General features: G+C 39.1%; 1 protein-coding gene across 3 annotated transcripts in view; it reads left to right on the forward strand.

Moving 5' to 3' along the window:
• TMEM108 (transmembrane protein 108) overlaps positions 1-22651 on the forward strand; it is a 255485-nt gene that overhangs the window by 102916 nt on the left and 129918 nt on the right. The gene's annotated exons all lie outside the window — the stretch shown is intronic.

Raw genomic sequence — 22651 nt, forward strand, 5'->3', positions numbered from 1 at the left:
ACATTCTGCTTCTTGGTCACAAAAAAAATCAAACACATTTTCATGGTGGTAGTCAGCATGTTATTGTCTTATCTAATTTCCGATCAAATAGATTTATATGGTGTTTCTTCATATACAATGAAATTATGCTAGCATTCCTATTCTCTTGTGCTAAACTTATTAGACAGGCATGTGTAACATCATGCCTGTCTCTTTCAGCTTCAGTTATATGTATATTTATATATATGTGTGTATATATATGCATATATATATTTATATATATCTAAAAACAGTGCTTTGTGCTCTCAACACCGTCATGTATAACTTCCCAGTGATTTTCTGCTGGGTGTCTCTTAAGAGAGTTTCCAGTCTTGTTCCATCCAGCATAATTTCTAATTAAAGGTTCCTACTTTCACGATTCAAGTCACAGGACACCTGACTTCCAGGCATAGAGGAATGAAGGAAATTTGAAACTTTAACTACAGAAGTCTTGAGAAGAAGTGGAGGTGGTAATTTTCAATAGCTCATCCAGCAGTAGACTGAGAAATCCTAATGCCTGATTTATCTCTGATGTAAGTGGCACCACTTAAAGTAACCTCAGGAACAGAAGACTAAAATAGAATGACCTGGAGCATGTGCTGTACACATGGCAGATCAGAGCAGTCCTAATGAAATAGCCCTTCTTTCTCTCGTCACATAAACAGGTCCTGGGAAAGAACTGTTGTGATTTTCCCCTGCAGAAGTGGAAAAGGTGTAGGAAAGTGATGTGATGAAGCCTGTTAGGGACGCTTTCCTTAGAAATTTCCCTATAGTATTTGCTCTCAAGTATGGAGATTATCTGTGATGAGGACAAGTGTCCAGGTATAGAGGAAGCCATTCTGCCTATTCTCCACAGATCTTTCCTTTAAGAACTGCAAAAAATTTCTAAACACTTCAGATATTAGAAATGCCATCTCATCTAAGGTGTGGCATCTATTCCAGTGGAGCAAAGATGAACATGGAAAAATATGTTTTAAACAAATGTATTTCCCTGAGAGAAATTTGTGTTCATATGGAAGTATGGAAGTTGTTGTTTTTGTTGTTGGTGTGGGTTTTTATTTGTTTTTACAATCTTGTAATTCTTCGTAGTGAAAGGAGCAACTGAATGCAGGTGAAGAAAATAGTTCTGCTTCTTCTGTCAAGTCTCTTGTGTAACAGGCTAGTATATGAACACATTTTAAAAGCTTTTAGGATCTTTAAAACACCCAAACATAGATTGTTGCTCAGTGTAATTATCAGAAGGGCCAGGCAGCTAGCTGTGACTGATTTGAAGGCTACCAATAGGGCCTATATTATTAATATAAAAAATGACAAGACATCTTAAAATCTGACACTTTGTCTGTAATGGGGTATTTCCCATGGAAGGTGTGGCGTCGCTGCTCGGAGGTGTGTTTGGGGGGTGCTTTAAGATTTGTAGGTGAAAGTTGTTATATATGAAACACAAAGTGTTAGAATATCAAAGGATTAGGGGTTTATATCTAAGATTATAAATAAATAATTGGCTGCTTCCCAAAACGTGTGTTGAGTTTTCGAGAACCATAGGGCACAGAGCACCAGCAGGGCTCCCTAAGAATTGAGTTTGGATACATGGCTGCCAGTGGTGACTTTTTCTTAAAAGGTGATTTTAGGTATCAGCAGCTCATAGTACAAAACCAGCTCGATCTGATAGCACCACCATTGTGGTTGGGTTCTGAGGCAGGAGCTCAGGAGAGCAGGTTGGGGAAGACATTGAGGGATGGGACGATAATTTTCACACTCTGCACAAGTAGCACAAGCTCTTTGCTTCATCTAATATCCTGGAATCTGACGTGCATAACTATCCACGGAGGATATTCAAAGACTGTAATTAAGAAGTTTTTATGTGAGGAGAGGATAACTCACTGAACCGTTGCAGGAAGGGTAGCTGTGCAAATTTTTCCATAGAATTCTTTTCTTTTTTCCCAAATGCTTTTTATCTCTAGTTCAACCTCATGTTGTGTGGAATCACGTTCATTTTCCCTGTCTGATATAAATGCATTAGTGGGTTATGGCAAATACTTGGATCTTTTGCAACGGGGGGATCATTTGCTATTTTTCTTCAAACTATTAGTAACAGCACGCTGCAGCTATTGCAATCTACCTTGTGGTGATGCAGTGAAATAGTCTCCAGCTTTCCAAGTATTTTGGGTGCATTAATTAAACTTCACAATACCCTTCTGATGCAGTATCTAACGCTAGGCAGTGCTCTGTGAGTAGTTATATTGTAATTAGTGCAGCTATATATGACTGGAAGTATGTGTTGGTTAAAATGATGGAACCTCACCCCATCATGTATCATATCCTCCTCCCAAGGTCTTAATGCTATGACAACAGGAATGCCAAAAATAGAAGTCAGGAGTGTCTGCTCCTGGGAGAATGATTTCATCCCTGGGCAGCATTTCCTCCCTTAGGACCTTCTTCTGTGTGTCTGCTTTAACTCACCTTCTTGCTACCTTTGTTGCAGAGAAACAGTCTTGCCCTAAATCAACTTTTAAGTGTCAGATAATTGCAGTCATAAATCCCTTCCACAGGGGGCTGGGATTGTCTTTCTTTTTAAGTTAGACATACTAGGAGTCATCCTGAACTTGCTTCTTGCTGTGGAGCTGTTAGTGCTGGAAAATTTAGAGCATTCAGGCACCTTTTTAACAGAATGTCCTTATCAATGTGCAAGGCAAGTTAGTTGTTGGTTTATTGAAAATCAACCAAAACACAGGCACTATTTTTTATATTTCCCACCTTACCTTGTTTAGTGACCCTTCATTTTTTGTTCAAAGTTAAGATTTGCATTCTTTAGAGGGCCTGCACGACTCCACTCTGATATCAATGAGACTATTTTGTCACATCTAAACCAGGTGTTTTGCAGCTGCATTATAAATGCAGCACAGCATCACCAAAGGACTGTTCAAGCTGATTTCTTACCACTGGAGCTTACTGTCTGTAGCTGACAGCTGGTAATCATGTAACTAGGTAAAGGTCAGAAGTAATCCACCACTCTGCATTCTGGCACTGCAGAACCTTTCTGAACCCAGTAAGTAGCTGCGAAGCTGAGGGCTGTTCAGATCTTGCTGGTGGCATGCACAATGTGATAAGTACCTAATTTCAAGAGGGGTTGCCCAATTCCTGTAATTAAATAGCTGTCTGCTCGCTGCTTTGTTGCAACACATCATCCAAAATAATATACTGACCACAAATACTGTTCAGTAACAGAAAAATTAGCTGATACCATACTGCTGTGTGGCACGGGGCAAGAACTGTTACAGAGATATACAGAATCTTTGCACAGATATCCACTGGTTTCTGAAGTTGTATCCACTGTCTGCTTCTGGATTTTGAACTGTGATTTTTTTCAAAATCTTTTTCTTTTTTTTATTGGTGTGGAGGTACTACCTCAAGGGAATTTCTAGAGATGTTTTCTCCCATTTAGGCAGCATCTTCTGCTGGAAGGATAATCTGATCCCTACTTAGTACAAGGCAATCTTGAGTAATTTATGCCTATATCTTGACTGCAGACAACACACTAGATCATGAATATTTTTGAAAAAGCATGGGGGATCACTTACTGAAATTAACAGTAATCTTTCTGCTGACTTAATGATTTGAAATTCTGTTCAGTGTATTTGTGCAATTGTTTTCAATGATTTGGACAGGACTGATTACAGGAGTAGGACCAAGATGTGATAGCAAGAAAATAGGGTTAATTAGAAACTGTGTGGTCCTGCAGTGATCCTGGAGATCACCGAAGTATCCAGGACTTCTGTTGGATACGATAGTGGTTTCTCAGCTCCAAAAGAGTGTTACCCTGAAGAGTAAGGTAAAGTCGTTGTAAAATGGTCTTCTCCAGAAGATATTGTTCCTTGAAGTAAAGCAGCTCTTTAAATTTCTGCTTTGGAACTGTTTGAATAGTGTGGGTCAGATTCTTCCTCTCCTATTTACTTATGAGCCAATGTGAGATATTTTGGCGCTGTGCTATTAATGATCGTGCTTTTGATTACAATGCTTTTGTTCAGCTTTAGTTGTAATTCTTGGAGATTATCTTATACTTCCGTTACTTTCTGTGCTACACAGCATTTTTTAGCATATTTGAGAATTATATTTTGCCCGAACTCAGAATTTCTTTCATTTTGCAGTACAAGGGTGTTATTATGTTATCATGTTTTTATATTCTTCTGAAGAACACCATCCCCTGATTCCAGCATCGCTTTTATGTATTTAAAAGGCTGATACATTATTGTCTGCTTTAGATCACACTATTGAATGAACACTCCAGGAAAATCAGGAGTGATTAGCAAGTACTAGTTAGTCCTCTCCACAGCTTTTCTCTCTATTCCTTTGTCTTCATAGGAAGAAAGAATTCAACTACTAAGATTTTTATTCTCCTTTATTCAGCAAATATATAATTCAAAACGTAATAGCTAACTGTAGAGTTCCCAGAAGGTCTAATAAGGTAATTTATTACCTTAAAAACAGACAACTTTCTGGTAGGTATTCTTGATTCAGGAACATGTAATTTCCCAGTTTTCACAGCTATGTAGTTAAGCCAATGTCCTCTCAGATATTCTCCCACAGTTACTACAATAGGTGAATTTCAGCCAATTTCCTATTTGTTGTGAACAGGAATATCAGAATCTGATCTCCAAACAATTTCTCTCTTCTGATCTCTTAAATGAAATACCAGTAGTCTCAGGTCTTCTTTTTAAATTAATAATCACAGTGTATTTATACTGTCTTTCAGTTCACATAATTAAACAGCAGATGATGAAAAAGATCGTAGTTAACTTGATTCATTGCTGTGACAAAACAGGATCGTTCCTGGTGTCATATTTTCCATTGCTTTGCCCAGTACACCTTTAGATGACTTAAAAGACAGATTGCCTTGTAATTGCCTCATCCTCTCTAGGTGAAGTTCAGGTTCTCACATGAGTTTCAATAAGAGGCTCATTCTTTGTTGCAGTAAGCAGTTCATCAATGTAGAATGACTTTTGCTGAGTTGATCAAGATGAATCTGTGTATTTCATATAATAACAGAGCAGTTTAGAAACCTTTATGGCTAGATGCTGAAATTGAAGGAGAAAGCTTATGTCTGAAAAGGTAGAGGCATTGGTTCCTGAACGCCATCCACGTGACCGTGCAACTGTCCCTTGCTGTAGCAGAGCAAAACCAGCCAAGTGGGTATGCGACAGGTTATTTAAACTAACAGAGTTTAGAGAGGGGAAAAAATGTACTTTGCTGGAAGACTTCTGCCTCAAGTCATCAAGGCTTCCTAGCTCAAGCTCTCACTGCTTACCCTTCATTAGCTACAGGAAGTCTTTTCAGGGGATTAAGTGACTGTGTTTAGGGCTTGGCAGTAGACATGAGGCTTTGTGTTCCAACCTCTAGTGAAAAATTCAGTGGTGAGGAGGTTGTCAGCCAGGAGCAATTGTGGATTCAGTCCCTTGTTAGGGAAGTGGCAGGGTTGCAAAAGTGTAATTACTAAACTCTTAGTAATCCAGAGAGAGAGGCTGATCTCTAATATAAGTCTTCTCCCTTTTTATAACTTTTAATCCACATGAAAAAATTGGCAGTCCAGACTAGTCATATGAAGTCTTCTTAATGCAGGTAAAACTTTTCCTTCCTCCTGTCTTCTTTTCCACAGTCCACCGAACTCGAGTCCTCAACTAAACTTTTAATTGTATTTAAAAGATTACTTTTACAACGCTTCCTTTACTTTTCACCAAATTACACTCAATCTCTTCCATAAATAATTTGCAGTGTAGAAGTTTTTCAAGTAAGCTGCTTCTCCAAGCAGAAAGTTTTTGTACGCTTTTCCCTTACTTAATAGAGCAAAACATATTAAAGAAGTATAAAACTTGAGCCTCCGTAGCTCCTATTGTCACTTAACCCAGATAGCATAAGTGATTACTGACGTGTGTACAATCCAACATTTATCCTGCTTGATTAGCAGATCTGTCCACTGAATTTTGTTCTTCCTGTCCCTGTGGAACTGCAGCTGCTTGCCCACCCTTCTCCATTCTGGCCAGGTAATTGTCTCTGTAGAATTAAAAAAGAAAAAAAAGGCAAATGGTTTATGCTTGGTTTTGAAAATAGATGTTAGATCTCCATTCCCATTTGTTGTTATTGTTAAGGAATTGTGCCGACAAAAAACACTTCAGTTGTGAAATAAGAATGGAAGGGAGAGGGGAAAGCAAAATAAACAGGATTGAGGGATGTGCATGTGGCTTGGCAAATTGAGCAAAGGGAGTAGGTAGGGTGACAGTTCCGAACTTCACTGATTGATTTGCTTGGTTTAACTCATTTGCTCTCTGACACAAAGTACCTTCACTCTTCAGTATGCTCATCCATAAGGAGGTTATGTTACCTGATGTAGTAAAGGGTTTTGCAGATTATTTGTAGAATGCTTTGGGAACTTTGAATGAAAAGAGTCCTATGTAGATAGGCACTGATGTAGAAATGATACAGACACCTCAGTCTGGTGCAGTTACTGAGCACAGCATTACTGCCACCATGGAAAGGACTGGAAGAAATCTCTTGGGAGCTGTTAAGTAATTCCTTGAGTCTTTTTAGACATTTACTATATATTACTTTAGCTTGGCAGCAAACATGGTGTGATATTCAGCATAATGCATAAGAGTTCTGGAGGAAGGGTCATTTGAGGGCTTTTAATTCCTTTTGTGCTCTTCGCTCATCATTAGAACCAAAATTCATTTTTTCTTCTAGAGCCCTAGCTATGTATTCAGTATTAAGCCACTGGAATTTTAAAAGGAAAGATTTTCAATAGCCAAGGATTACGTCCTGAGAGGAAATGAAAAGCTTTTTCAGGCATGCTCTTCCTTGATGACAGAATACTGGGTAGATGGATGGCTGGTCAGCTTTAGGATGGCACTTTTTAGATGATTACAGCAGCTCTTCTCTGAACACTTTCTTCTACTGCTCATTAATTCCATTTGCAAATCACTCAATTTCTAAACTATTTAATGACTCTGTCTTGAAAACTATTCAAGTTGTAGTGATCTGCCAAAAATAACAGCAACCTGCTCTTCCACAGCACTATAGGATTCATTCCCCTTGCTTTGTCTTCTGGTTTTTTTTTTTTCCCCATTAGGTTTTTTTTTTCCTCCCTTTTCCTCAGTTTCAGCTGTCCTCATGGCAGTGGTGTTCAAATGGAGAGCTAATAAGCCACGAAGGTACAAGGGAGCAGTATTTCTCAAGGAACAATTAATAATGTTGTCAAAGTAATATGCAGGGGAAGACAGACAGCTGGCGATGTGAGGCAAAGTCGGTCAGAGCTTGAGAGTGGACTAAACACCAGCCTTCCCTGACAGAATATCCTCTCTGAGTGGCCCATGATGAGCTGCTGGCTACTGGTGGCAAACCTTTGGCTTCTCGATGCTGAGCAGATGAACCCAGGTTTCTAGATCAAAAGACATACAGGCCTCTCAAGTACTTTGATTCATGTTTCTTGGATGTTCAGGATGGAGACACAACCTGTCCTAAGCCACTAGGCCACATGGTAAGGGAGAGGCTACAGTGCTGCAGCTGGAAGCTGTTTGTCTTACCTAGCCAGCATGGCTGCATCAGTATTAATAAATTAAATGTGGCTGGCATGCCCAGAGTGATTCTTGGGTCCAGAGCAGAGCTGCCTATGTGCAGCTCATGCCTATATAATTAAACTTTTTTAGTTTCCAGAAGATAGCCACATACAAACTATGTGCCTGGGGTGGCATCTGCACATTGCTAACTCCCAATGTCTGCCAGAGAATTGGCAAAACCAGGCTAATGACCATTTGAATGACTTAACAGCACTGATGATTGATTTGCAGCACCCATGGGCGTTCCTTTGCGATGTGTAACTTGGAAATGTGACCCTGTGTGCAACAGGTTGTTTTTTTTCTGGAGGATACGGACAAGGTTGGAAAGCTGGTGTTTCAGTGATAATTTAAGGTCAGACACAGGCAGTAAAGATGCACAATGAGACAGATTGATCTTGACAGTTTCACTGTGGTGTTTTGAGTTGACTTTACCCCACCTTCAGGAACTGAGATAATGTTTTGAAAAAATTTTGCTTTTGAATGTCTACATTCCATTTGAGCCTGAGGAGCTCAGATGGCAAAGCGAATGGGGACAGATTGCAAGTCATCTTCCACAAAACTGCCTCAATTTTTCAGACCTCTCTGCACAAGCAAAACAAGATTCTTGGGACTTTATTCCACAAGGAGAAGCCATAAAACAATATGCAAAAGAGGCACTTTTCTGTTGACTGCACAAGGAATTACACTTGCCAATGCCATTATAGGAATGTGATCCTAATGCCTGTTTGCAGCAGTGCTGTAAGCAAACTTATACCATGGTGTATTTCTAACTAATTAAAGTCTTATTTGGGAATGAGTCATTTGTACACCAGAATGATTTATTTATTTATTTTAAATCACAGAGACAAGCATTTAATGCTGAGGTCTGCTGCCTCTGTAGGGCAATTTATTATCCCAAAAATGATCTGGGGTTGCTCCTCTCTGAATCCAAGCATCTGTGACGTTAATGTTACTGCATTTTATAATTGGTACTTGATGGTTTAAGTGGATAATCAGCTAAGACATAAATGCAGCTTACCAGGAAACAATTGAGAATTTAGGATAATAAGGCTGATTAGGCACTGTGTTATGCCAGTCTCATGCTAAGATAATTCTACTGGGTTGAAGTTGTACAAAAAATAGTATAAGATACACAGTGGTCAGGCAGACCCCATTCACATATGCCTGACTGACTGTCGTTGATGAGACACAGCATAAATGGTAGTAAATTCCTGTTAGTGAAAAAGATTAAATGTTCCTCAAGTCTAGAATTCTAGACATTGCTTCCCTGAGATCTCTGTGACTTTTTAAATAAAGATGTTTGAAAATTAGTTAATAACATCCCATTGCAGTAATAATTTCAAATACTTTTTTCTGTTATCTAGGCTTAATATTTTAGATTAAAACATGAAAGGAGAAGCATCTTGTCCAGCATTACATAAACCTGGTGACTTTTAGCATTCTCTGGGAACGCTGGTTTGATGTTAAAGCAGATGTTAAAGCTCTGCAGGGGAGGGAACTGGGTGTGTTGTTCTGGTAGACAAGTACAAGACCCAAAGTGCACAATTTTTTCACGCTCTTAATTCAGGACTCAAGCAGTTGAAGCATGTGGTCAGCTCAAGAGCTGTTTGAGTGAAAGGTGAACAAATAAAGCTTTGAATTACCTTTGTGCCTCCCGGGAACAAGCCTTCATGGGGACCAGTTTAGTCTTTGGCACAAAAGGCTGCCAGGGTGTCATGGGGAGCTGATGCAGAGCCTGGTGTGGCAGATATCATGTTATTTGTAACACTCACTCTTGTGTCTCAAGGGCTCATTCTGGCCATGTTTTCCATGCTATGGGGATGGAGAGCAAATTGAGAGAGAGTTCAGTGATAATACTATTTTTATTTTTTTTTTCTAGAGTGTGCAGTGTTTCCCTGATACCAAGAACTACTTCTACGAAGCAGATTGACCTGTCAGTGTCTCATGTTGTTCTGAGGCTCGCATAACCTGAATCCTTTAGATCTGTTTGTCAGATTCCTTTGTACTTATTAGGCTTGTGAAACCCACATGCTCTGGTGAGCAGTTAATACTGTCTCCAAAAGTGCTGGCTAATCCCCCAAGTGCCTGTGTCTTTTTGGTGCTCTCTTGGTGTCATTGTTTGGCATGCCCTTGACAACTTCTGTGTCGTAGGAGCAGCAGCTGGAGCTGAATGTTCAGTGGCCATGTGATGTTGGGATGTGTTAAACATATGCTGTACGTTCAGGGCTATTTCAAGGATTAATTTTCATGAGCCGTGCAGATGAACTGAAGCTAGTGATCCTCAATCTATGCTCATTACTCCACCATGCTTAAACAACAACAAACTATTAATCTTATTCCATGTTTATTTTTCCTCCCAGAAATTTGGGGCGGGGGGAACTGAACAGCCTTTGTGTCTGGTTAGAAGGGAAAGAATAAATTAATTTTCTCCAGGGAGGGAAATGCAGGAAAAATTTGTCTATTCTAGGCTCTGTATGGCAGAAGCCAGCTGGCCAGTGTGTCTGGTTCTTAGTTCTGACCGAGCCATGGCAAAAGCTTCTCTTACATGGGTAAAAAGATCAGAAGGGACTGTGAGTTGAGGGAGTTATAAAGGTAAGGGGGGAAAGAAGATCACTGTTTAGGGAAAAGGCTACCAGTGGAGTAATTGCTTTTTGAAATAGTGTTGCCAAATTTCTTCTTTTTCTGTTGTCTATATATTGGGTTATTCTTTTATCTCTATGTAACAGTCTTTCTTTTCCATAATGGTCCTTTTTTTTTTTTTCTGTACAGTGACAGGCATTTCACTGTGTTCTCTTATTTTGTTTAAACACAGGAGGTTTCACTTTTTGCTTTCTTTGAATTTGATAGATATAATTTGTGGTTGCTAAGAAGAGACTTTTTTTTTAATCCTTTGTCTGTAGAAGTATGGCAGAAAGTCCTGAAAACTGATAGTCCAAGATGAACTGGCTCTCATTTGAATTTTTGCTTTGATGCCAAAGTAACTCCTGTGAAGGGATAGCTCTAGTCTCTTTTCCGAATTTCATCACTGGGAACATGGCTGAACTGGTTTGAGAAGTATCTGGTAAAACTGGCATCATCCTTAACTCATGGAAAAAGACACTTCACATCCTTTGTTTACTTCCTAATAACAACACAATGCTGTTATCAATGGGGTACCAACTGTACATCTACCTGATCTCCTATCAAGCTGCTATTGCTGCCTGGGCTATACATTACATTTCTAGTAGACCAGTTTTTGCTTTTTCCCCAACATCTTTCTGTAATGTTTGGTTTATGTATTTGTTTATGTGTTTATTAATTTATCATGCATCCAGCAAGATTAATCTGTCTGAAGAGCAACTGAAAGCTGACTGTGATTCAGCTATGTCCTCACACAGCATTTTTCCAAGGAGAAGTGGAAAATCCCATTATGACAGTCACAGCCCAGCTGCACATCTTAAAACCTATTGCAGCTCTGAATGACTCAATTGTTCAATTCAAATAATGAAGTAGGTCTCAAATGTTTTTATTGCAACCAAACAAATACATTGAACATGGCCCCGACACTGTTAACTGACGTAAAACACTAGGAAATGTCATATTTCATGGTGCAGTTGAAAGCTGAACAGGCCTATCTGGGCATGGCTGTCACATTTATATTGCAACAGTGTTTTACGATGGCCACGGTTTTTATTGATGACCCCTACCACCCATATAAAATGTGTTTTCTTCTAGCAACTGTATTATCAAACTGACATCGCCCCCTATCCCCCCTCCTTTCCTACTCCACATCCAAAGCAACTTTTCACAGTAAATGGATTCAGACATTTCACCTGTTTAGACTTTTTTTTTTAAAAAAAAACCATCACTAGTAGGTTAAAATTATAAAATGAAATTATCTTTGTTATAGCTCCCCTCACACAAGAGCATTTGGCACAGAACTTGATGGAAAGGAAATGTCAAATCCAAATGCTTACGTAGAAAGAGAAACTAATCCAGCTCAGATTAGAGACCACAGAGGCTGTTGTATGAGTTTGGGAATGATCTCACCTTTGGTAATGAAATGAAGACAAATCACTTGAATAATCTGGGCCTTTGCCTTGTTCTTTCAAAGGGAATACACTAAGCTTATGGTTAAATAACTATTTCCAGTATGCTCAGCCAGAGACACTGTTAAATGAAGGAAGTGTGGTAAAGTTCAGAGAAGCCAAATTGGCAACAGTCAATAGGATGGGGGTTTTTTTGGATAATTTTGGCACCTTTTACATCCTAGTTCTAGCAAAGTTGGAAATACTGTGTACATAGTGTTCCTATGGGAAAAAACACTATTTTATTTGCAGCCTGGCAGGAATAGAGGCATCTATAAGCTGGTTAAAATGAAAACCAGTGAAAATTGTTTGGATTGGGTTGTTACCTGAGGAAAACTTGCTCTGAATGCTGGACTATGTATTACTCCATATTAAAAATGCCCTGATTATTCAAAATGTGTCTTAACTAGCAGATTTTGAGGAAAAATCCTACAAGACTGAATTCGTTCAGGGTTTTCAGCTGAAGGTGTGTTGCATCTTGGGTTGGGAAGTTGTTTGATGTTTTCTTGTAGGAAACCCGATTTAATTAGGAGATTTATTTAGACATGCCAGGCACAATCACGTCTGGAGTTTGGTCTGAGAAACCTACTGAATTTACAGTCAGAATTTAGTCTTAGGTGGGATGAGAAATGGAGGAGGCTAGATAATCTTTCTAGCTAGATGGATGAGTGGTTTCTCTAGGAAAAAAACAACTGACTTTTTAAAGGGACTTTTTTTTTTCTCTTTAGAAGTAGTTAACATTTTTCAAGGTCTTTTCCTCAACCTCTACAAGCAAAGCATAAACAACGAGGGATGAATCTTCAGTGCATCTTCTTCACATCAGCCAGTAAGGAGTAGGGTGCCTCTCAGTGGGTGCCAAGCCCTTACTGGACTGGAGGTCATTTCCTGCACATGTGCAGCAGTTCTGCTTGTTCTTGGTTGTGTTGAAGATGCTGCACTTTGGTATGTTTAATTCACAGGGCAGGTCTTGTACAGTTGATATGAGCACCTACAATTGTGAAATGTGTTTTAGATATGAGCTAGTCCATCCTGACTAGGGCTGTTCAGGGTCCAAAAATTCCAGACAAAGAGTCAAATCTTCTCCTTGTCTGTGCAGCTCCTCAAGGAGAAAAAAAAAAAAAAAGGACAGACATAAAGAGGAAAACAGAGTAGCCCTAATTGAGGTCATCTGTTGTAATAGGCTTTGATTTCAGAGCAAGGCTGATAATCTTGAGGCTTCTGAGGTCCTCAACTGCAAGGAATTGCCTGGTCACTTTGGCTGCACGCTCTGCTCCATTGCTTGTCCTCCCCTATGGTCTATGCAGTTTATAAATAGGATCATGTTCTCCCTTCCTGACTTCAATGCAAGCTTGGTGTGGGTTCACTTGAAAAGAAGATCAAAAACAGAGGTGGAAAGTAGAATGATACATTTTCTCACTTGTTTTGTCTGAGGAAAAGCAAGTTGTTTACTGACCTTTTCTTGCTCTAATGATCCTCTTATTCCAGGAATTTCTGCTTATCTGCTGGTACTCATGACGAGAGAGCATTATCCTGGACACTTGGATGACAAAGAATTGTTTACTTACTACCTAAACAGCTGCGGTGTTGTAGTGCAGCCTTTGAGGATGAGAAGAGCACATGATGGACACTAATTGGAAGGTTTAGACAACTGAGCAGTACCTGCCTTGAATTATAACCTTGTGCTGTGCTCCGCATAAGATGTGTTAAGATCAACACAGAAAACCTCACTGAGAGCTAGAACAGAGTTTCAGAGAGTGAAAAAAAAACCAAAACAAACCAAATATCTGTTGACAGTCCTTGAAATGCCTCCCTGAGTGGCCACTACCAGGGATGGGTGGTAGATGTGCCTCTCAACTGCATCTACCAGAAGAAGAGGAAAAAGTTTTGCTGTGCTGTCAGGGAATTCTAAGCTGTGTGGTCTTAGTTGTGCATGCATTGCAAATCTTTATGAAATGAAGAGAGCTAAGCCTCAAGACCTGAACAGACTAATTTTTTTTCATATGCAGAGCTCTGCAGAGCCTGTTTTGTAGATCATTTGGTACCTATGAACTTTGCAAGCCGCAGAAAGTGGATTGAGGGCAAAATCCAAATACCAAAAGTATGGACAGTGAAAACAGTTATCTCACCATGAGATGTAAAAGGGAACAGCTTGGTAGCTAGCAGCTTAGTGACAAAATTTGTCAAATGATTACTTTTCCTCTTTGGAGCTTTTCTGGAGCTGCAAGGCTGTGATTGGGGTTTCGGGGGTAGAAACCAAACATCAATTTTAGTGAGGTGTTTATGACAGCAACAATTGTCACGTAAGGAGAGACAGAGAGGAGGCAACAGCCTGATGCAGGATTACTTTGTCATTCTCCTAAGATGGCAGCATCTGAGGTAGGGGCACTAGAGGAAACGCCACTTCTATATAATGAGATGCATTATTGTTGTAAGGACTAATGCGGTGATTTGCCATTTTCCTTTGCAGTACTGCCTGACAGCCAGGCTGCTCTCGGGACCAGTATGTTGGCTGGAAGCAGGGAAAGGATTGCTGGATCTTGGTTGCTTTTGATGGTTTTGCCAGTAGACACCAGTTCAGTGACAAGGTCCTGTGTTTTCTGTGTGTCCCCCTGAAAGGAATCATTGCCCCTGCCCTCCTTTTTCTTTGTATACCTACAGCAGTCTGTGATGAAACATAATTTAGACTATTGTCCTGTGCCAAAAGTCTGTTCAATGTTTTCATAATCTAACTAGAGTGATTTTAGGCATGTGTTTCTTTTCTTTAACCTGTTTGCAAGTTATGCTTACACCTTAAAGAGCACATTGTTCAGTGTACTGCCTGGCCGTCTCTCTGATACCTCTTTTCACACGTGTTGTTGGTCTGTGTCTAAAGATGGGAAACTTTTTAGTCTTAGCCCTCCACAGAGGCACATTCAGTACTGATACCCACTTGGTAAATAAAATACAAGGCTAGATGTAAGGAAAAAATTGTATGCTTGGCTTCTTGCTCCTTGGGCACAGGGGACCAAAGAGAGAGAACTGGCATGGAACTGGAGTGTAATTGGCTCCACAGCCTTTCAGATGCAGAGTGATGGTGCAGAAGATTTCAAAGGCAAAGTGCAAAGCAATGCAGGAAACCTAGTTTGTCAGCCCAGGAAAATACTGTAGAGGAAAATCACATACACATGAAACAGATACTTTGTGACAAACCTTGTATACTTCTGTGCTCATTTTTGCTAGGAGTAATGCTTAAGATATTTTGATAGCAGGGCTGATGTTACATGGAGGCAGTGATTTTTACACAGATGCAGCTAGTGCTGGGTGCCCATGTAGACAGGCTATTTGCATGGGGTATTCTCTTACAGGACTGTTTTGAGGATATATTCAATACATACCATATAGGGATTTTTTTAATTATTATTATTTTTAAATAACAAATGCATGACAGGTATTCTAACCCAGGTATCTGAAATGCAGGTCTCACTTTCATGGAAGTTCCAGGATTAGAGGCTCATGTTTTCCTGTACAACAAAACGCCCTTCATTGCTATGTGTGTCTCATCTCAGTATGAAATGTTGACCTAAAACCTTGCTTGTGTTTCTCCTTGTATATCCTGGCAGCAGAGTAGCTGTTGTTGCTGCTGCATAAGTATCAAAGGCTTCCTTTTACCATCTGTCATGTCATTCTTATAATTTTCAAGATCCAACCATGGCCCTCCCGGTGCGATTGACTTCAAATCATGACTGACATTAATAGCTATTTTTAAAAGTCAAGAACCAGGCTTTATTTCTGACAAGGGGAGCATGTTTGTTTGATACTGAACTCATTACAGTAATTTACTCGAGTCCAGGAGTCCTAGTGCAGTGATGTTTTTGACAGCTTTGTTTCAGCACGGACACTTACAACTGTGTTCTGGCTGCAGCAGGCTTGCTCCAATGCTTTGAATTTAATGGTGTATTTTGGGGGTTGAAGAAGGAAGGAGAAAGGAAGAAGCACCTGTAGAGAAAGTAAACACCCTTTTTAGACAGTTCTCCTTTTACAGAGTGGAGGAACATAAATGAAATGTAAGTCTTATGCGTTGACTTTAGCCAATTTTTTTTGGTTTTGTATATGGATATACTTGCCTTATTTAAGCTGTGGCATGCTGGCATTGGAATGCATGGCAGGTTGAGATGTTGTCTGCCTGTTGAAAATACAACACAATGCTCTGCAATGGTACTAAATCCCTAACCATTGCAACAGGCTCATTACATTCTTGAGAAAAGCAGACTTTTCAATTAGCCTTACTTTTGTCATTCATGCCTGGTCACTTTTTATTTAATATACAGTTATGATTCTACTTTGAAACCAAGCTAGAAATAAAATGCTTTTGTCAAAATGAAAAGAAAGGCAAGTAGACCTGTATTAACTAAGTTGGCAGAAGTAAATATTGCAGTAGCTTTAATTGCATTGATTACAAGCAAAACAAGGGACAGCTGTGAATAAAGTCCAAAGGACAACAGCTAAGGCCTGAAGAATCAACATATTAGAATAAAATGTTTGACACACTGGTTGTAGATGAAAAACATGTCCTGTTGAGAGAACTTTTAGAAGTAGGTATTGCACTTCAGAACTTTGCTCTCCTATTGAGTAGTTTTCCTCCTGTACATTTTTAATAACTTACAAACAAACTAAAGGAAATATTGAAGCTTTTTTTGTGTGTGTGGTAAAATTCTAGACTCTTCAGTACTCAAAACACAGGACAATTTTAAGGTTAAATGACTACACAGTAGCCTGCGAGTCTGCCACCAAAATTGGCCCTACTATTTCTGTGCAATGTTAAGAAGGGGGTTCTGATGATTATGAACCTGTTTTTGGTCCTTGTAATCAAGTTTCCTGCACTCTGCCTCATTTATACAAGGTTGTGAGCTCGCAGGGCAGGACTGACACCAAAGTAGAACGGAGGTCTCCTCCCGGCTGTGTGAGATATTGAATAAATAGTAATGAATGGTAAAGACTGGATGAGCTCAAAAAGTATGCATAAATAATAGGATAAAAATCAAATTTGTGCAGAGTCAGAAGCAATTTTGACTTTAAGCCAAGTGTCAATTTTTAATGAAACACCTTACAAAAACGTAAGTTTATGGAATAGTTTGTGAAAACAGCAAGCTGTGAGAGGCATGAGTTCTTATAGGACTACATAGCAATATGATAGATAAGTAGAACTGACTATATCTGATTGTACCTAATGCAACTTGTAAAATAAAGCAAAACTTTAAAGAGGCATTTGTCATTACAGCTCTGTGTCAAAATATGGGATGGTATATACTGATCCTTCAGGCTCTGGGAGCCCCACTAGTATCTAGCTGACAAACACTACAGGTTTTCTGGCAAAATTACGCTCATGGCTGTAAGAAAACATAAACTGCCATTTGAATATGTACACTGGATTGTGGTACCTACAAGCAAATAGCAGAGTCCTCAGGATGCACAGCAAAGCCATTTATCTATGCAAGAGATTTTTGCTCTTGTAACCAAAGCATGAACACTTTTGTAGGTATTTGTTGGACATGCTTGTGAAAGATTGGTTGAGATTGTATTTTCATTAAAGCTAGACTTGATTTTGCATGAATGTCACTGAAGGAAAAACATAATCTATGTTCATGCCTATCAAATTTTGTCCTTTTTTCTTCTTTTAGACTGTGCTTAAAAAAAGAAAAAGTTAGAGTTTCTTGGTAGGCATTTTAAATCTCTTCTGAAGCAACTGTCCTTCTTTGAGCTGACTTAGTAAAATACCCAACAGCTCTATAGCATTTGTGCTCTGAATGCAAGTTTGAAATGTAAAGAAGGTGTCCTTTTGTTTTAATACCACTGGCCAGGAGTCATAAACAGACTGTAATTCTTCTCACCATCAACACAGTTCAGTGCTCTGGGTTCTTGGAGAGAAAGTATTGGAAGAAGAGTCGTCAGTTTGGTAACAGCTAAGGATTTCGCTTTGACTAGTTTTGGTTTCTGATCCATGATGAGGTGAGATGCCTGACCAGATGATGTAATGAGATGTAATGATCATGTTTTGGAGGGGAAAAAAGAAGGGGAAATAGCTGGGGAAAACACTCTTAAGCATTTCTGTGCATAATAGAGAATATTTTTTTCAACTATGAGTGAATGTTTTCTGTAAGATTTGTAATGTGTATTATGGGGTTTTTTATTATGATCATATATATTAAAAAGCTGGAAAATGAGATACATTAAGGTAGATAATTTTGATCAAAGTTGGTTTTATTTTATTTGGAAAAACAAAACAAAACAAACCCAAAAAACCAAACACCACTCCCCCCCACCAAAACAAACAAACAAATCCCCCCCAAAAACCCACAGAAACAAAAACAACCCCAAAACCAAAATCAAAACAAAAATAAAACAAACAAAACCACAAAAAACCCATCAAACCCTAAATAGAAGATATGGTACTTAGTATTATCTTCTATAGCTGTGTGTAGTTATACCTACAAGTAAAAGAGAGTTCAGCTCCTATTTGAAGGTTTCCTACTCAGCAACATGCCCACACCAGTATGAGTAGGCTGGTAGTGGCAGCACTGTAGTCATGGAGCTGATGGTCTGCGGATCCCTGCGAATCCAGAGCTACTTCTAAATGTTCTACAGCAGAGAACAAAATCGAGTAACTTTACTTTTAGGAAGCTTAAACTTGCTAGAGAGGCAGATTCACCTCTCTTGGAGAATGCTGGAAAGGGGCTCTACAAATGGAGAAAAATTGAACATCACTGGACTACACAATTACGTAGCTACACAATTTGTAATGAGGCACTAACCTAACCGCAGATAAAAGCTCTCAAGGTGAGTTGTTTCAACAAATAGCTACATATGTACGCTGGAAAAGAAAACGTGTTTCTTCTGGTTTCTTCAAATAAAGTACATTCAGGCATCAGATTATTGACTTGTGAGGCGAAGAACAGGTCACTTATGAGAGTTCTCCTACATAACTGATGTGTTTTGAACTATTTTAGCAAACAGGCAGAATGCTTTTATGGTCAGCCATTATTTAACAAGACTTTTAAATCAATTACTGATATATCTGATAGTACCTTGGCACACTGGTTACCTTCTAGCAATGACTTTCTAAGTAGATCGTGCTCCAGAGAGAAATCCAAGTGTCTATGTGCTTGATTTATGCTTCAAGTGCTGTGCATAACTGCAACAATAATATTTGCATACTCAATTCTAACTATTTACAAGTGAAGCTTTTTAGACATTTTTAGTTATTTTTGCTTACGCAATGTCTGATACAGTTAACATAGACCCAGTCTTAATGGATGGGGCTAGTTGCTACAATGTGGCTGCTTTCTCAAGCAGATTCTATGCAAGTGAGGCAAGTTTTGTGCATAAATTTATGTTTAGATGTTAAATGCTTGCTTTTGTCTAGAGAGTGAGGTGTTAACATGTGTAAATATTTGAAGACTGTTTCCCTAAGTGAATGTTTGGTTCTAAACTGTAAGGCTACACTAGAAAATACTAATAGGCTAGATTTTTTTTAGGACATACCAGTAAGCTGAATCACATGTTTTATCTTGGTTTCAATGCATTTAAGATCCCTGTTGCCATTTTTTAGCATATGCATACTGATATTCTAGGTGGATTGTTGATGTTGTTGTTGTTTTTTAATTGGCTTATTTTATGTTCGAGTCTACATGAAGAACACTTCTGAGCTCTGGCTTTTCTCTGTGCCCTTTTAAAGAAACAGGTTAATATAACGTTGAGAGAGTCTAGTCCTATAGACTCTGTGCCTTGCATATATGAAGAACTCTTGAGTACCAGAAGGATTTTTGTAAGTTATCCAGTGTCTTCATTCAGCTACCTTCTGCTAGAGAAAGATCTTGTCATGAGAGAGGAGTCTTTAACACTGTCGTAATTGCAGTCATCTATGTGATTATGTCTTATTTTGCTTACTGAAGATCTTTTTCTTAGCCCTGGTCAGCATGAGGAAAATGCTGTCTGCAACATCTATTCCGTTTGCATGCTTTCTTCTAACGTCACAGGATAGTGTGGTTGTTAGATGGCAGAGATTCCAAATATATCCTTGTAAAATAAAATCTCCCACTTTGGATTTTCACTAAAGACTCTCCACTAGGAGAAGAGTGCTCTAGAAGTAGCAATTCCAGGAGAAATGTCTTCTACATTTTCATCACCAAGCAAGTACAAAGTCATAGAATCATATACATCATGGTTAGAAGGGATGTCTGGAGGTGACCTAGTCTAGTAACCATCTCAAATGGGGCTACTGCCAACAGCAGATCAGGTTAACAGTGGCTTTGCCTTGCTGAGTCTTGCAAATCTCCAAAGGTGGAAGTTCTGCAATCTCTCTGAGTAAAGTAGCACTTCAGCAAGGTCACTTTGCTCTTGGGAAGGAGGTTCAGCTAGTAATCAGTTGGAATTTCATGAGCACTCAGTTTGGGGCAGAAGGAGGAATTAACCTCTTAAACTATTAAGACCTGCAGAAACCAGTCAAAACATTTTCATCGAGCGGATGTGCTGCAGGAAACATAAAGGAGAGATTCCGTGTCGGTTTCCTTTAATCACTTCAAAACTCAACAGCGGAATTTGAAAATCAATTATACAGACAAGACTGTAAGCCAGCACAGCTCTTCTGGAAACAGCAGAATTTCTTCTCCTTGTTTTGCTGATCGTGTCATGAGGAATCTGAAACAGCAATCTGAACAAACTGGAGCTTAGGCAATGTTTTATCAGCAAAAGAGTTATGGATTTGTGGTTAAAAGTATATTGATGATGTATTTTAGTGCAGTTGGCAGTTTTATCCTTTAATCTGCTTGTAAACCCTTTTCACTGGGTTGTAAGATAGGCTTTCTCAAAATATGTAAACTGCAGAGGGGATTGTGTGTAATGTTACACTGAGGTGAGCATCTCTTGTGGTTAATATGAAGCCATTTCTTCATATTAGGACTGTGGATAGAGTTTGATAGATAAGGGAGTTAGTGTTTTACATAAAAAGGGCAAGAACAGAGGTAGAGTAGGTTGAGCTGGACCGAGTTAGATACCATAGTAGTTGGTTTGAATATTTATCAAAATGTTGGAGTAAACTCAACGAAGTCTGTATCAGGGCAAGGAAATGTACTCGACGCTATTCCTTTCAGAAGTAATTCCTGACTTCTGCTAGATGGAAGTACGCAGAAATAGCAGTGATAGAGATCCTCCAAGATGCACTTTTCTTGTTGCTGTGCATAGAAACTCAGCAAGAGTCTTTCAAACTAATTTCCACTGGAAATTTTTTTGTGCCTTTTCTGAGCAAACTTACAGCTATCTTTTAATTTCAGGAACCATCAATTGTTTTAAGTTATGTCTGCAAACTTATAATACCTTTTACAGCAGTGTACAGCGAGATTTCATATCTGGTCGTCAAGAATTTTGCCCACCTGATAGACATGTGCCTGAGGGCAGGTCTTTCTTTCTACACCACTTGACTGGTGAGCCCTGCAGTGTAGGTCTGCTTATCCAGAGATGGATGACTTCTTACTGCAGTTGAGTTTGCAGCTTGCCATGAGCATTAAGCAGTTCAAAATGTGTTCTCTCATTTTAATAGCAGCCATTCCTGCCCTTCCAGGGCTGGCTGATAATAAAGTTACTGTGGAGAAATGGATAGAGGACAAATGAAGTGCTGCTGAAAAGCGACATTATGACAAGCAATATGGAGGAATAAAACATTTCCAGGGCTTTCATTTGTGCTGCATTATGTGAAATGGATGAGAAATGGTTTCTTTGTTCAGTCAAGATTTTTGTTATGAGGCAGCTAGGTCACCAAGGTTGGCTTATAATGAAAACAGGAGGAGAATATTGTTGAATCCTCATTGCCAGCCAAAAGCAGGAGTGAGTGAACAGTAGTTCATTCACAACTGAGAAATGTGAAATGGCACAGAACGCAAGCTTTCTGTTTTATGAGGAAACCTAGGTAGAGGACTTTTTGTTCTCATTATGGCAGGCATCATATTTGATTGTATGTACAGTCGTAGATATTTCAGGTCTCAAAGCCCTACCGGTATCATTAGCAGTGGCCCTCCCTTGAAATCCATGTCAACTCTGTAGTACTTACATCTCCTTATTACATTGAAAAGTAATGACTGAGAAGTCTGTGTTTCTTTCCATCTCTCCTTTCCTCCCTCTAATGGGTTAAACGTTTTCTGTCTTTGTAAGAAATGAATCAATACAAATGTCTGAAACACCTTGAAATGTACATCATGGTGGGTTTTTTTTTTTCAGTTAAAGGGTTTTTTTGATGACAACACTTAAGGTCTATTATGTAGTTAAGAATCCTAACCTTCCCCTAAGGTAAGTAAGTAATATTCTCTCCATTTACAGCTAGTTAAACTGCAGCAAAGAGATGAAGTAGCTTGTCAAAAGCAACACAGCATCATTGCCAGAGAAGAGGCTGGGACTCACAAGTTCCTAATGCCCACTGGAGGATATTTTGAATGCCTGGGCTGCTGTATCCTGACATAATAATATGCACATGTGATTTGCATGTAGCCACACAAGTGAACAAGAATACTGTTTTCTGTATTTCTTGACCGTTTCCTCATGCCAGTCATACGCTGTTCATTTAACCTGCACCATTTGCTGATATTTTTGTTAGCCCGTTGTGTATTTTGTTCAAGTTTTTCCAGTTCTGTGTCACTGATACACTGAGAATGTAATAAATTGCTCACAAGAGGGCAAGAGTCAACTTTAATAAATCCCTTCTGAGGCCTTTTCTTCATTGGGTACAGATATTTCTGCACTATGTACCAAAGACTAGTTGATTGCTTGGTAAAGTAAATCAAACCTGTGATGGAATGTGAAATGAAATTATTCAAAGGGTGGAAGTAGTAATTTGCTTTCCCTGGTAGAGCTTCTCTTAAATAAGTTTGTTTACCCTTTTTTGATTGTTTCCATTGATCATCGTTCAATGCCTTGTTTCCTTTTCTACTGTTTAAAAGA

Source organism: Columba livia, chromosome 2 (genome assembly GCF_036013475.1).
Source record: "Columba livia isolate bColLiv1 breed racing homer chromosome 2, bColLiv1.pat.W.v2, whole genome shotgun sequence".
In the NCBI taxonomy this organism is placed as follows: Eukaryota; Metazoa; Chordata; class Aves; order Columbiformes; family Columbidae; genus Columba; species Columba livia.